We start from the raw sequence: 14169 nt of genomic DNA, 5'->3' as shown, positions 1-14169 counted from the left end.
ATCATTTAAAAAAGCTTTTATCAGCATACAACTTCCGATATGCTTTAAAAATAAAACATGTACTAGATCAGTGGTGGCAAACCTATGGCACAGGTGCCAGAGGCGGCACTCAGAGCCCTCTCTGTGGGCACCCGCGCCGTTGCCCCAGTCCTAGGCCTTCAGCTGGGTTTTATAAAACCTTTTTGCTTTAGGCCTCCGCCACCGTGTGCAAAAAAAAAAAAAGTTTCAATCAGTCAATTTCAACTTCTCGCAGGAAAAAAAAAAGATATTGCAAAGTTGGAATTGATTGATTGAACTTTTTAGTCCCACCCAGTCTGTCGTTACCACCAAAGCCACACCCACCCAATGGGCCACACCCACCCGGCACCTGGCGATGCATAAGTGGGTTTTGGGTTGCAGTTTGGGCACTCGTTCTAAAAGGTTCGCCATCACTGTACTAGATTTTATATATATATAAATGCCAACTAGAGGCTGCATTTTCAACAATGTACATGATTTTTATACCATTATTTTTAACTGGGAAAAGAAAGTGAAATAACAAGAAAAAAAAGTTGCCTCTTGCTTTGACATGATTTTGTTTCTAAGAGGTTTAATTAGTTGGGGTGCATTGGTTGAAAATTTTGCTCAGTGTAAAGTGTTACAATTGTCTGGGAATTCTGAGCGTCTTTGCAGATTTAGTAATGGCACAGTCATGTCTGACTGCAGTCTCATTTTACTCAGTTCTTGCACCATGAGAGGGTTGGATAATTTGCATTATCAATGTGTTGGAATAATCGGGGCAACAGATGTACAAAAAAACCATGGAGGATAAAGTAGTGCCCTTGATATTAACAATGTGCCTTTTGTTATAAACAATGCCATGTGATGGAGCATGCAACTTTGTCTCTTTAACTCTCTGAATACTGTACTATGTAGTATGATTGAAATCTATTTTTTAAATACTACAGTTCTTTTTAATATGGCTCTATGAGCATAATTCACCAGAAACCTCTTCTGGGAACACCATTATAAATTAATGATTGCTTTAGAAGACTGGGTTTTCTAACTACCCAGCATATAAATTGGGCAGAAATTTTCTAGTTGATTTTGCCTGCTATTTTCAAGGCCTTAATCTATAGTATACCATAAGGCAATCCTACTACTTAGTAGGGAACAGAATTCTGTGTTGCAAGGATTTTCATTTTTATTCAGGGGTTAAAAAGGGTGTTACATATTACTTAGCTTAAATCATAAGATCTGGTTAATTTTTTTAAGAACAATATTGTGGTGGCTGTTACAACAGCACTAGACAGAGTCAGCTGTATTTATATAAAGGGAAAAATTACCTCAAACTGTTTAATTTTATAGTGAGAATTAACCCCAGGGCATTTGGTATGAACCAAAGTGCATTCTTTTTTCTATGTGTCTGGCTTCAGTAAATGTGGCCAGGGATTTTTACAACTTGGGTGCAAGGCATTTAATGCCACTTTTACCTTGTTGTTAGTCAGGCAGTCAGAAAAGACTCCTGAAGGATTTTTTTTAACTATTATTTTTTAAAAGCACTTCGTGGCTATCGCCAAGTAGTCTCTGTTGATTAGAATGAGTCTTGGGTGAAACCAGAAGCAGGTGCCATGAAAATCCATGGGGACTGGACAGTGACAGAGCTGAAGGAATTATGTCTATTCAAGTAGCAACAAACTGGATTATAGACTCTTTAAATACATGTCGGAATTCTTTGAATTCATCTATTTTTCCTAATGATTTTTTTTCCAAATAGAAGTAGCTGTTAAACATTATGTCAGAAAAAAAGAGGTTTAGATGATGAAAATTGAGCATTATCAATCAGATAAGCTATAAGATTTTTAAAAATTATTTGTGAATGGTATTGTTTCTAGGGATGTTTACATCTGTGCTCCAAAATATGAAAAAAAATGAATTCACTCAGCTCAATAGCTGCTTTTATCCACTTTCTTTAAAATGAGCAACAACTTAGACATGTGACTGTAATATGCTGCAACTCTTGTGTACTGAAAAGATGTGAAAAATGATTGAATGTGTATTGTATATATATGTATGTAAATTTTTTATGTGAGATGCTGCTGCTGTCACAGCCCACTTCACATTAAATATGTTGTAGGAGTTTTTAAAATTCAGATTCTTGTGGCCAGTTTTATGATACTTCCATATTGTATAGCTGATGACAGGAATTAAAGACTGTTTTAGTGAATATTTGTTACATTCATTGTTGTAGCCAGAGATCATTTCAGAATAAAATTTTTATGTCCTATGTAATTGTTTCTTTCCCTGCATTTCTGAGTTTTATCATAGTGAAAGTAGCCCTTTCAATCCTTAAAAATAGATATACTATTGGAACTATTACAATAATTGATAATTCATGTTAACTAATTCAACAATTTTAAATTAAAAAATTGTGTATACGAACACTTTGACTAGATAGTATTTTAAGGTAAAAGTTAACAAATGCTCAGTTATCTAAGATAACTTTCACAAGCAAAACATTTTAAATACTGAATATTTTCAGGCATTTGGCTATTTATGGATTCTGAAAAAAAAAAAAAGATTCTGGCAGTTTGGTCTGGTAAAACATTCTTTCCACAGCATTAGATCTCTGTGTCAGTGTTTTTCAACTTTGGCAACTTAAAGATGTGTGGACGTGAACTTCCAGAATTCCTCAGCTGGCTGAAACACTGTTCTATGTAATTTGCAAGTCCCTATCCGATCCCCTACATCAACGGTCCTTTGCAGCTTGGCGGCCTGGCTGGAGGGGTGGAGAGCCCAGGTGTTGGGGACCACTTCCCTATATATCTTATTCTAGTATATAGATTGCCGGTCCTTGGCTGAACCTATGCTGAAGTTCTATGCACGTTACTGTGTAATTTCGAATAATTTAAAATATCAGTCTACTTGATTCACTGCTTAGATTATTTATGTTGAGGCTGTTAAAACATATCTAAGAAAATGGCATTTGCATCACCAGGAGTGTCCAGAGTATGAGAGAAGCAAAAAAAAGTTTAGAAGACAGTGGTGGCCCTATGATTGAAACCGCATCTTTTTACATGAGCTGCATGTAAAAAAAAGTAGGGCTTTGATTACACCAATCAATCAGAGCTGGAAGGGACCTTGGAGGTGGGCAGGAGGCTCGTCCTGTAGGGTGTGGTGAGGCGAGGCAGGGGGCAGGGCAGGGATGCCATTGCCGCAAGGCAAGGTGAGGAGGGGCCAGGGCAGCTGCTGCCTGACACCATCGGCCCCTGCACACAGTGAGCGCACGGGGGCCAACTGTGTCCATCAACTAGCTCTCCAACCAAAAAGAGCCTGCTGCGAATACCAGGCCAGCTCTCCAGCAGCAGGCAGAATAGGAGAGGGGGGAGGCACGTGATGCAGACCGCTGATGCGCCTACTCCATCCTATCTGTTTTTGCTTGTGGTTGGAGAGCAGGTTGCAGCTGGTCATCTTGGCCTCCTCGCAGATCTTGCCTTTGGCCCGCACATGGAATCTGTTCCTGTCGTGCACCAGATGCACCTTGGCCCCGCCTCAGGCTGGCACTGCCAGCAATTCACACAGGTCCGTTAGGCTGCTGCCACCACCCAGAGCGCCTGGCCTGCCCAGCACAAAGGAGGCAAAATGGCCAGCTAGCAAGATTGAATAGAGATGGTAGAGCACACCCACGCCCAGCAAGCCAAACGCCACCCTGAGGGAGGAAAGCTGGATCCTGATCGGCGCCATGGCCCCCCAGTCCCAGCTAGGATTGCATGCCTCCCCCCTCCATCTCTGCTGGGCCTGGGTAGCCATCATGCCAATGGGGATCCAGCTTTCTGCACTCGGGATGGCCTTTTGCCTGCGGGCCGTGGGCATGATCTACCACCTTCTCACGGGGCTTCCTAGCAGACCGTTTTGCCTCCTTCATACTGGGTGGGCCTGCAGTTCTGAGCAGCAGCCTAATGGATCTGCTCTAGCAACTGGTGGTTGCGGTAGGTACTGAGGGCAAGACCCTCAAGGGGGCTGAGGAGATGACCAGTGGCAACTAGCTCTCCAACCAAAAAGAGATGGGATGAGTAAGCATGTCCAGTGGTCCACATCACATGCTCCCCTGACTCTGGGTGCTGCCAGTGCTGCTGCAGCACTGCTGCTGAAGGGCCGGGCCAGTATTCATAGCGGGCTACACAGCCCCTACTGCCACATGCTGTCGGCCCCTATGCGTCCACCGCCTCCTGTGTGTGCACCTTGGGGGCCCCTGGGCTGGGTGGGGCCAGGGCCAGGGTGGTGGGGGCCAGTCCCTCACCATCTCTGGGACATCCCTGGGGGGCCAACACCGCTTGCTCGCTCACTTCCTGCCCCGTCGCATCCATGTGCTCACTACTCTGGTGAACTCTGCTGGGGCGACTGTGCGCGTGCTCACAGAGAGGGCTCTGAGTGCCGCCTCTGGCATGTGTGCCATAGGTTCACCACCATTGGCCTATAGCAATGTCATTTTCCCCCTTTTATATTGACCTATATGGATTCTAGGAAGTTTTTATCCTTTGTTTTGTATATTTCTGTAGATCTTTTATATATATATATATATATATATATATATATATATATATATATATATATATATATATATATATATATATATATATATATATCCTCTTTTGTTAGGTCTGCTTCTTTGAATAGTTTATATCCTTCCATCAGTACATTCCAGTCATGAGTTTCATTCCACCAAGTTTCAGTAATGGCAACTATATCATCCCTTCCTTCCCTTCCTTCATATATTCATGTTGAAGTTCACCTTGTTTGTTCCCTAAACTTTGAGTGTTAGTGTATAGGCATTTGAGTCCTTTATGGGTTTTGGGTATGTTTCTTATATTTCCTACTTTGTAACTTGGATTTCCATCTTTCCCATTACTCTCTACTACTTTATTATGCTTTTCTTTTTTTATTTCTTCTTTCTCTTTGCTCCCTACTTCCTTATTTGATTGGTTATCTAGTGTTTTTTGTTTGGAATTCTAGGTTCTAAAGGTCATGAAGATTGCCCCCCCCCCTCAATTTTAGTTTAAAGCCCTTTTGATCAGATGAGCCAGTCATTTTCTGAATATATTCTTTTCAGTACTTTTGAAATGGAGTCTATCCCTTGCCGGTAGCCTTTCATGTAGGTAATGCAGACCATAGTCTAGGAAGCTGAAGTTCTGTTGATGATACCAGTTTTTAAGCCGATGGTTTGTTTCTAAAATCCTTTGCTCCCTCATTGGATGTTGGCCCTTTTAAAAAAAATAATATTTTATTAATTTTCTCATTTTACAATTGAGTATTTAAAAAGCAAAGTGATGACTGGGTTAATCAATAGTTCAATAGCATACATAAATCTTTAGTATAAACCTCGTTACAACATCAGATATTTCCTCTCTTTTTCCTTTAATATCTACTATCTCATATTAAGCTAAGACAGTTCTTATTATTATCAACTAAATAAAAACATCTTTGTTTCAATTATCAATAGCGTTTAGCTTATACATATCTTAATTGTGTTTGCATTCAATCCTTATATACAATCAATGTCCTTTTATTGCTTCCCCCCCCAAGTTTTAATTTCCCATCAACATTTGTTATTTATGATTTCCACGTGTTTTATATTTAGGTGACCAAAGTTTTCCTTATCTCAACTTCTTCCTTTTTCCCTTTTCATAACAAAGTCTAATATTCTAAGTACACATCTTATCTATTTGATTATAGTCTTGTTCTGTTTTCTAAAAGTTATCTATTTTCCCCCATGTTAAACCATCTAATTAATAATACCGTATCCCCTCTAATAAGTCAAAAGCATTATATGTGTTATCTGGGTTAGCCAATAATTCAGTAATATGCAGTACATAAATATCTCATATTGGGCAGACAAAATTCTTATTTTCAACTAAATAAAGACATTATTGTTACATTTATCAATAACTTTAGCCTATACATAAACTTTAATTTCCCATCAATATTCAAAAACAAAACAAAACACCACACTGTTATTTATGATTTCCAAATATTTTATGTTAGGTGATCAAAATTTCCCTTATCTCAACATTTCCCTTTTTCCCTTTTCATACCAAAGCCTAATAGTCTTGTTACACATCTTATCTATTCAATTATAATGTTACTTTATTTTCTAAAAGTTACCTATTTTCCACCATATTCAGCCCTCTAATTAGTAATATAATATCCCCTCTAATAAATCAAAGCTGTTATTTTCTTCAGCCTTACTGTAGCTTTCTTCCTTTGCCAGCTAACCTTCCATGTCAGTGCCTTTTAATCATCAAATAGTTCTCCCTCTATTATTATATATATTATTTGGAATAAGAAAGACCATTTGATTGAAGTTTTTTGGGAAGAACGAGCCCATTTGTATTCATTAGATTGCCTCTCTATTACTCCAATTTCCCACAATTGTCCTGATACTTTTATCTTCCATTCAGTCTGTTCTTCTTCCTTTCCTCAAATTTCTTCTCATTTTTGTAAAATGTCTTTTCCAGTTTCAATGTTGTCACTCCCTTTTTCTGATTTTTCCATTGGCTGGGTCTGTTGATCAATTGGGTCCTCTGTCTTGGTGTTTAGTTGTTCCAATTTTTCTGTTATTTCTTGCATTGTTGGTTCTTTGGTTGTAGTCAAGATCTGAGTTTGTATATTTATGTTTCTTTATGTTGCTTCTTATTTCATCACAAGCTGAAAGGATGGTTTCATGTATTGATTTCAACATGGAAAGGATTTTTTCCTGGTCTTCATCCATATTCTCTTAATAGTATGTTAAGTTGCAGACTTTAGAATCAAGCGTTAAAAATAGTTTTTAAAGCTTTTGTAGTTGGGTGTGGGACATCTATTTCACGTGTTATTGGAGATCTTTATATTAGAAGTTGTTTGTCAAGTAAAAGTTTATACTCCAAGGTGTTCCATCATCTCATATAATAACATATGCTTCTCATGTAAAGAAATAGGAAAGCAATTTCCCATGTATAGCTCTAAGAGTCAGTAAAAGTTTACATTTATAGTTCAGCAGGCTAGATATGCTGCCTAGAAGTTCCTTCTTTGCAGCTGGGTATTTCACAGGTGGCAGCTGTCACGGTCAAAGAAATTTTATCTAAAGTCTGGGCTTCAAGCCAAGTCTTTTTTAAGCAATAACAAATTGTAATACCAAACTTCACCACAAGATGTCACCAACGCCATTTTAAGCTTTTTAAACCCAAAATTTATATAGTGGTTTTTCAAGTCTTGTTTTTTTTTAAAAAAATAAAATAAAAACAAACATCTCCAGTGAGAGAAGGAACACTTTTCGTCCCCAAATTTCAAAAGAATATACATTCAATTAGATTAAAATTGTTCTTATAATTGCTGTTTCCCCTGGTTAGTTAGTCACTGCTTTTCTTAGAGGATGGGTTAAAAATTCCCTTCCTTCTCTCCTCACAGGGGGAAAAATACTTCGGGCAGCTTTTACAGGAAAAAAAAATACTTAAAATCTTAAAGAGAGGATCAGGTCTCACCCAGTTTCATCCACATTGCTTTAAAGTTGCTTGGTGGTGATTTTGACTTCAGCTGTCAGCAGCTTAGTGACGAACCATATTGATAAGGCCAGTCTTTTCCCCACCGGTTTGGAGGGCTTCCCCAGATCAAACAGAAGGGCTGCCGCCCTCCCATGATCAAACAGGGGTCCCCTCCTTGCTTGTCGCCCCTACAGGGTGACTTTTGACTCATTCCAGGGTCCCCCAGCAGAACAAATTTGGATGCAGAAGACGGAGCTCGCCTTCCTGCGTCCACAGTGCCACAATGGCAAACTGGAAGTCCCAGATTTGGCCTTTTGTTGGAAATATAGATGAAACACCACTTGTGCTCCTAATTCTTTAATTTTCTTGCCTAGCTGTTTATACTCTCTAATTATTGTTTTCAGATTCATTGTTGTGTCATTGGTCCCCATGTGTAGGAGTAGAAAGGGGTCTGTGGAGTAGATATATTTTAATAAGGTGCTCAGTCGCATCTTTGAATTTTGCACAATTGTAGCTACATTTTTCACTTTTCTAAAACTTTCCTTCCCAGAACCCTCTCTGCAACACAAAGCCAAGCCAATTTGTAATGCAAGTATCTATACGCCATCACACAATTTAATCAAAATGATGCCAAAAATTCAAATAATCATCAAGTTAAAACCGAATGACAGATATCCTTACTTTTCAACAATAGTCATAGTTTTCAAAGACTACCATATCCAGAAAAGCTATGTCATTCCAAAACCAGTAGTATTTAATGGTGTTTCCCATCATGTATATAACTGACATTGATTGAAATCTTAGTGGTATGAAAGTCTGACATCATTTATTTGAAACTATGTTAATCAGGTAAGTTTGATGCTGTGGCTCCAATCATGCAAAAAATAACGGGAAATCCAATTTGCTTTCCAGGATAATATCATCAGCATGACTGTAAATAATTGGAGTATATCATCTACGTACCCTTTGGTCCCTCAAACATTTGATTTCTATGGGATTGAGGAGATTTTCCTTTGTACAGTATACATTCCTAGCCTTGGGTTAGGTTGGCTGGGGAAGCTGTTGGCTAAATTGGAGGTGTGGGAGCTGCATGTTGGGTTTGTCATTGGCTTCTGTTCTCTTTTTCCTTTCTTATTGTTTTGTTATATGTTGTTGTTGTTGGTGGTGGTGTGTGTGTGTGTGTGTGTGTTGTATATTGTGGTGGATTGTTGGTTTTTTGGGGAGGTTGTTTATTTTATTTTCAGCACCCATCGGACTATAGAATTTGAGCAAAGGTTTTAGTCTTAATCAGCTTTAGGGCTAAGGTGCTAAGAGCTATGTTGATGTCCATGAATAGAGATCAAAGGCTTGCCATTTTTATAGCAGCTTTACACTCTTTTCAGTGCCAGGAAAAATACTGTTTTGTTTGTTACTGAGTTTTAAGAATTCTATTTCTCATTTCTTTTCTTTTTTAACTCTGTATCTCATTTCAGCTTTCCTTTATACAAGCAGCACATTTGTTTCCCTCTTATTTTACTCCTTCATTAGCACATTTCAAAAAGTGTTAAGTAGCATTTTCAATACAAATAACAAAAAAGTGACAGAAAAAGGAGGGGAAAAGACAATTAAATGCCAGCCTTCCTTGCTATTTTTGTCTTAAACAGTTACTTCTCTGAGATGGTTTTTAATTATTTTCCACATTTAGTGTTCATCTTTGTGGTACATAGTAGAGATGTAACAAATGTGGATTATAATTCTTCTACTATTTTATTATGCTGTTCTAAAAACCTCCCTCAAGTAAAAAAAAAAGCACAAATGTTCAAGTCTTCAAAGATATCAGAAGAAAATTAAATTATCCTTGATAGAGGAAGCCAGTACCTTTCAAGCATTCATAATCTGTTGATCCTGGAGCTATGCATAGGGATTTTATTATTCTGGGAACATGGATAAAGGATGGATTGATCTTCAGTTAACTACTCACAGTGAATTGTTGAGAACTATTAATCATCAGTGTTCTCAATCTTGAAGCATGGGGAAAATCTAACCATGAAATGGATACATCTCCATTTCATTTTTCATTTGTCTCTGCAGGAAGCAAGCTTTGGTAAAAATGATAAAAGCAGCTTCTTGCGTTTGTGATACAAACTCTGGTCCTTCTGTGCATTCATGCAATGTGACAATCATGTATAAAAGGATGGAGCTGGCAATAGTGTGATGTTGCTTAAACCATCCCAAAGGCTGTCTCTCACACCATTCTTGATTTTTGTTTGTAATTGCTAGGTCCTTTATAAATATTTCTGAAGATTTTCATGAATTTGGGGAAATTTTCCCAATTCAAAAATATAGAATTAAATGTGCATCTATTTGCATCCATCTAGTTCTATAGGTATGAAGAAAAGGAACCTGCTGGTAGAAGCAGAAGATGACAATAAGGGAAGTATATTTTACCACATAATTAGACCTGGGGCCCAATGTAAAAAAATGCAACTAAGATTGAAAAGTTGAACAATTAAATTATTTCAAGTAGAGATTTTTTTTCTTTAGAGAAAATTATTTTCTGTGTACTACTAAAACTCATGTATCTATTTGTAACCTTCAATTGGCAAAACTAGAGGGTATAAGGCAGGGTAATCAATGGGCTAACTTACAAAATGTTTGGATCCTGAGAATGAAATTTGGGAAAGTTATGGCTGCTTTAGCACCATCGTGCTTTCCAATTATAGTTCCCAGGAACCCGTAGGTTCCATGGTGCAAGGGAAGATGAGAGGGATGTACCCCTGCCCTCTTTCGTGTCTGCCTCTTGCCCGTTCCCAATTTGCTGGTGGCAGGACCTAATAAGTGAATGGCAATTGGCTGCTCTAGAACCAAGGGTGAAATTTAAAACCTCTTAATGGTGATCAGTGGGACATGAGGGAAGGACAAGGGAGTGGCTCTGATGCCTGCTGGCAAAGTAGGACTGTCTGGGGAATGCCAGGAGTCGACAGGTGAGTCTTCTTCCTGGAGGGAGGTGGGCCTTGGGAACCCACCAGGATGAAGACTGAAGGCACAATTTTCTTTGCTGTCCATGGCTTCCATTGTTCTCCACTGCTCAGCAAAGTGGCAGGCCGTTCTGTGGTTCAGCCAAGAAAAAGGAGCAGAAGGAATGATTTCCAAACTCCCTGCTAGCTTCCCACAAGCAAAGTCAAAGGGGAAGCCAGTTGGAAGTTGCTTCCAGCTCCAATGCTTTTTTGCCTACTTGTGGTTATTCTGTTTCTTTATTTAGGTAAGGAAGTATCTCTGAAATGAGTCATGGGTTGTCATTATTTAAATTTATTGGCCACCAAACTGGATTATGGATCAGTGTATTCTGTTGGACTACTGAATCAATGATCTCTATCATTTTGCAATCTACACAGTAGTTCTCAACCTTTTCTTCATCACAGACCCCTTTATATACCTTTTGTGGCCACAAACCATGGCCATGGACTCCCAAGACTTAAGATTTAAACCATAACATTTCTTCAAGCCTTCACATACCCCCTATGAGGACATTGTGTCTCCCAAAGGCCCATGGATCACAAGCTGAGAACCAATGATCTACACTAATAATTAATGGCTAGTTTTTAAATTTGTCCTCAGAATTGCCATAATACCACCACAGTTTCCTATTAGATGTATTTACCTTTCAGATAACTGTACTGCTAGTATTCTCTTGGCTGTATTTCACAAGAGACTATTAATGGAATATAGCAGTCTAAAAATACTGTTTGACTCTTTCTCATTTTTACATTATTGCTTTCCCATGGAATGCAATGTTCATTGGGGATTATACTACTAAAACAAAACAATTCAATAAGAGCAATCAGCATAAAATCAATAAACATTTTAGTTCCTAAATATTTCATTTCTAATTAAAATGACAAAATAAATCAATATGGCAATATTTTTCTAACTGCTGAAACAACTGAAAGTATAAATATCAAGACTAGCATTGCTATGTTTGCAGGAATTTTGGAATAGTTTGGGTTTAGATCCAGCTTTTGGTTCCAATATTGTCAAACTTTTAAATTTATCTGCTCCTTTCTGGGATGTTCCACAAATGTTCCATCCATATTCCAACTAAGATGATCAAAGGCTGGAGACCAAAACGTACGAAGAACGGCTGCGGAACTTGGGTTTGGCCAGTCTAAACAAAAAAAGAAATAGGGAGACATGATAGCAATATTCCAGTATCTGAGGGGCTGCCACAAAGAAAAGGGGGTAAGGTTGTTCACCAGAGCACCAGAGGGAAGGACAAAAAACAACGGTTGAAAGCTGATCAATGAGAAAAGCAACCTGCAATTAAGAAGAAACTTCCTGACAGTGAGGACAATCAACCAGTGAAACAGCTTGCCTCCAGCTCCATTGCTGGAAGTTTTTAAAAAGCGATTGGACAATCATCTGTCTGAGATGGTATAGGTCCCCCTGCTCAAGCTGGACTAGAAGACCTCCAAGGTCCCTTCCAGTTCTATTCTATTCTATTCTATTCTATTCTATTCTATTCTATTCTATTCTATTCTATTCTATTCTATTCTATTCTATTCTATTCTATTCTATAACCAGAACTGTTTTAGTTTTCATGTCTGTTTGTTTATCTCATGCTCAGAATACTTAGGTAATTTCAAATGTATCTTGCTAGCTTTGCTATCCTTTTTACACACTTTCCTATCACTCTAAAACCTCCATGGCTGCGCATACTTCCAAGTATGAAAAGTTCTATGGGAAGTTGTCTTCCTAAAGCCATGCCTTGGGATTTAATTGGACAATGGAAACCAAGGATACTTTATTTGATAATAGAATTGTAAAATAAAAGATTCACATAAATAGTCTTGGCCACCTTGTGTTGAAGAACTCTAAAAACTACTGAGAAAAAAAAGATTACTGAAATCATTATTTTCTTTGAAAGTATTTTTCAAAATAAATAGTCTTTTATCAAACTGAATGAGAACTTGTAAAAAAAGGCAGCATTTTTCTGCCCAATACTACTAAGAAGAATAGTTGTCATCTTGACAATTACCATGCTTAAGGACTATATTAAAATTGGGAGAGAGTCTAAAATCACTTCTGTTTTTTGTTCACAGAACTCATTTGTTTTTCTAAAATGTTCTACTCTATCTCATAAGTATTGCTAGGATAGTACACTTGCTAGGAAAACTGAATCAATATTTAACTTAAAAGAAAATTAAATATAACTGTGGTAGTGTTTTTATTCCTATTCTTCTGGAAGAAAGCAGTGACATGAGAAAATCAGGCTCCAAATGGCCTGCAGGGATTATTTTTATTCAGTAGAGAAGACACAGCTGCAAATATGAAAGTCTACAGCAAAATGTTCCTTGTGTTTCTCTTTAGTGATGCAGCTGTTTCACCAGTATTAAAAATATCAAAATCCATTCCAAAGGTTGCTCACATCCAAAATAGCACTTGCAAGGGTCAGATGAAGGGCTGACTAGTTTTTTTTATGGAATATATAAGCCATAATTAAATAGCAAATAATACAATACATTAACTAAATCATGCAAAACTTTGTGAAAGAACTTTGAGGTGAGAGATACAAATATTTGGAGGCCAACGGAGATTTGAAGCTATGGATAATTGGAAAGTATTTATATTTCTGCTCCTTCCATTCCATTCTCTCAGAACAGTAAAGGGTAATCAACATAATTAATTGTATCTTGGTTTTCAGTTTGTCTTTTTGACTATAGGTTGATCTCTTTTAAAAGAGTTTTGACAATTCAGGGGAATTTAGCTATACCTCTGATTGGTTTTTCCATGAACAATTTTTCTTTTTCAAGTTAATTGTATTATTGTATTATAAAATGCAAGTAATTCATTACAGGTAGTCCTTTACTTACAACAGTTCATTTAGTGACTGTTCAAAGTTACAAAGTCACTGGAAAAAGTGACTTATGACCATTTTTTCACACTTATGACCCTTATGACCTTCATGGTCATGTGACCAAAATTCGGATGCTTGGCAACAGATGCATATTTATGATGACTGCAATATCCCCAGATCATGTGAAGATCTTTGCAACCTTCTGACAAGCAAAGTCAATGGGAAACCAGATTCACTTAACAGCCGTGTTACTAACTTAACAACTGCAGTGATTCACTTAACTGTGGCAAGAAAAGTCATAAAATGGGACTAAACTTGTTTAGCAACAGAAATTTTGGGCTCAATTATGGTTGTAAGTTGAGGACTCTATGTATAGAATACAGATAATAGCTGAGTACTATTTATACAATAGAAACTAGAAATCTTTAGCACTTTGATGATTCAGATAAATTAAACTTTTAAAGATGAGGGGAAAACTTTGTATCAATGTGAAATATGATTTTCAAAGTATCAGTGAACATAAGATTGCTTAAGTTGCACAATTAATATGAAGCATGACATTGATAAAGTTACAAAATGCATTTATATGATATGAAAAAGGTTTTCATCTTTGAGCTTAGTTCATGACCAGCCTTGATTATGCTCATGTATCATTTTATGTCTGTAAGGATTACTTTAGTATCCAATTTTTATATTTTGTTATACATTTACATGTACATTTGCTTGAGTCATTCTTTCCGCTGATCAATAGCTTTGCCATTTATATCTTCTGGATCTTTTTTAAAAATCCAGTTAGTATTCAACAGGTTCTGAATTCACAAATGCCTTTTCCATTCAGAT

This window comes from Crotalus tigris, unplaced genomic scaffold (genome assembly GCF_016545835.1).
Source record: "Crotalus tigris isolate CLP2741 ecotype Arizona unplaced genomic scaffold, ASM1654583v1 scf7180000017801.1383879, whole genome shotgun sequence".
Taxonomy (NCBI): Eukaryota; Metazoa; Chordata; class Lepidosauria; order Squamata; family Viperidae; genus Crotalus; species Crotalus tigris.
The sequence above is the reverse complement of the archived record's forward strand: the minus strand, read 5'-3'. Positions refer to the sequence as shown.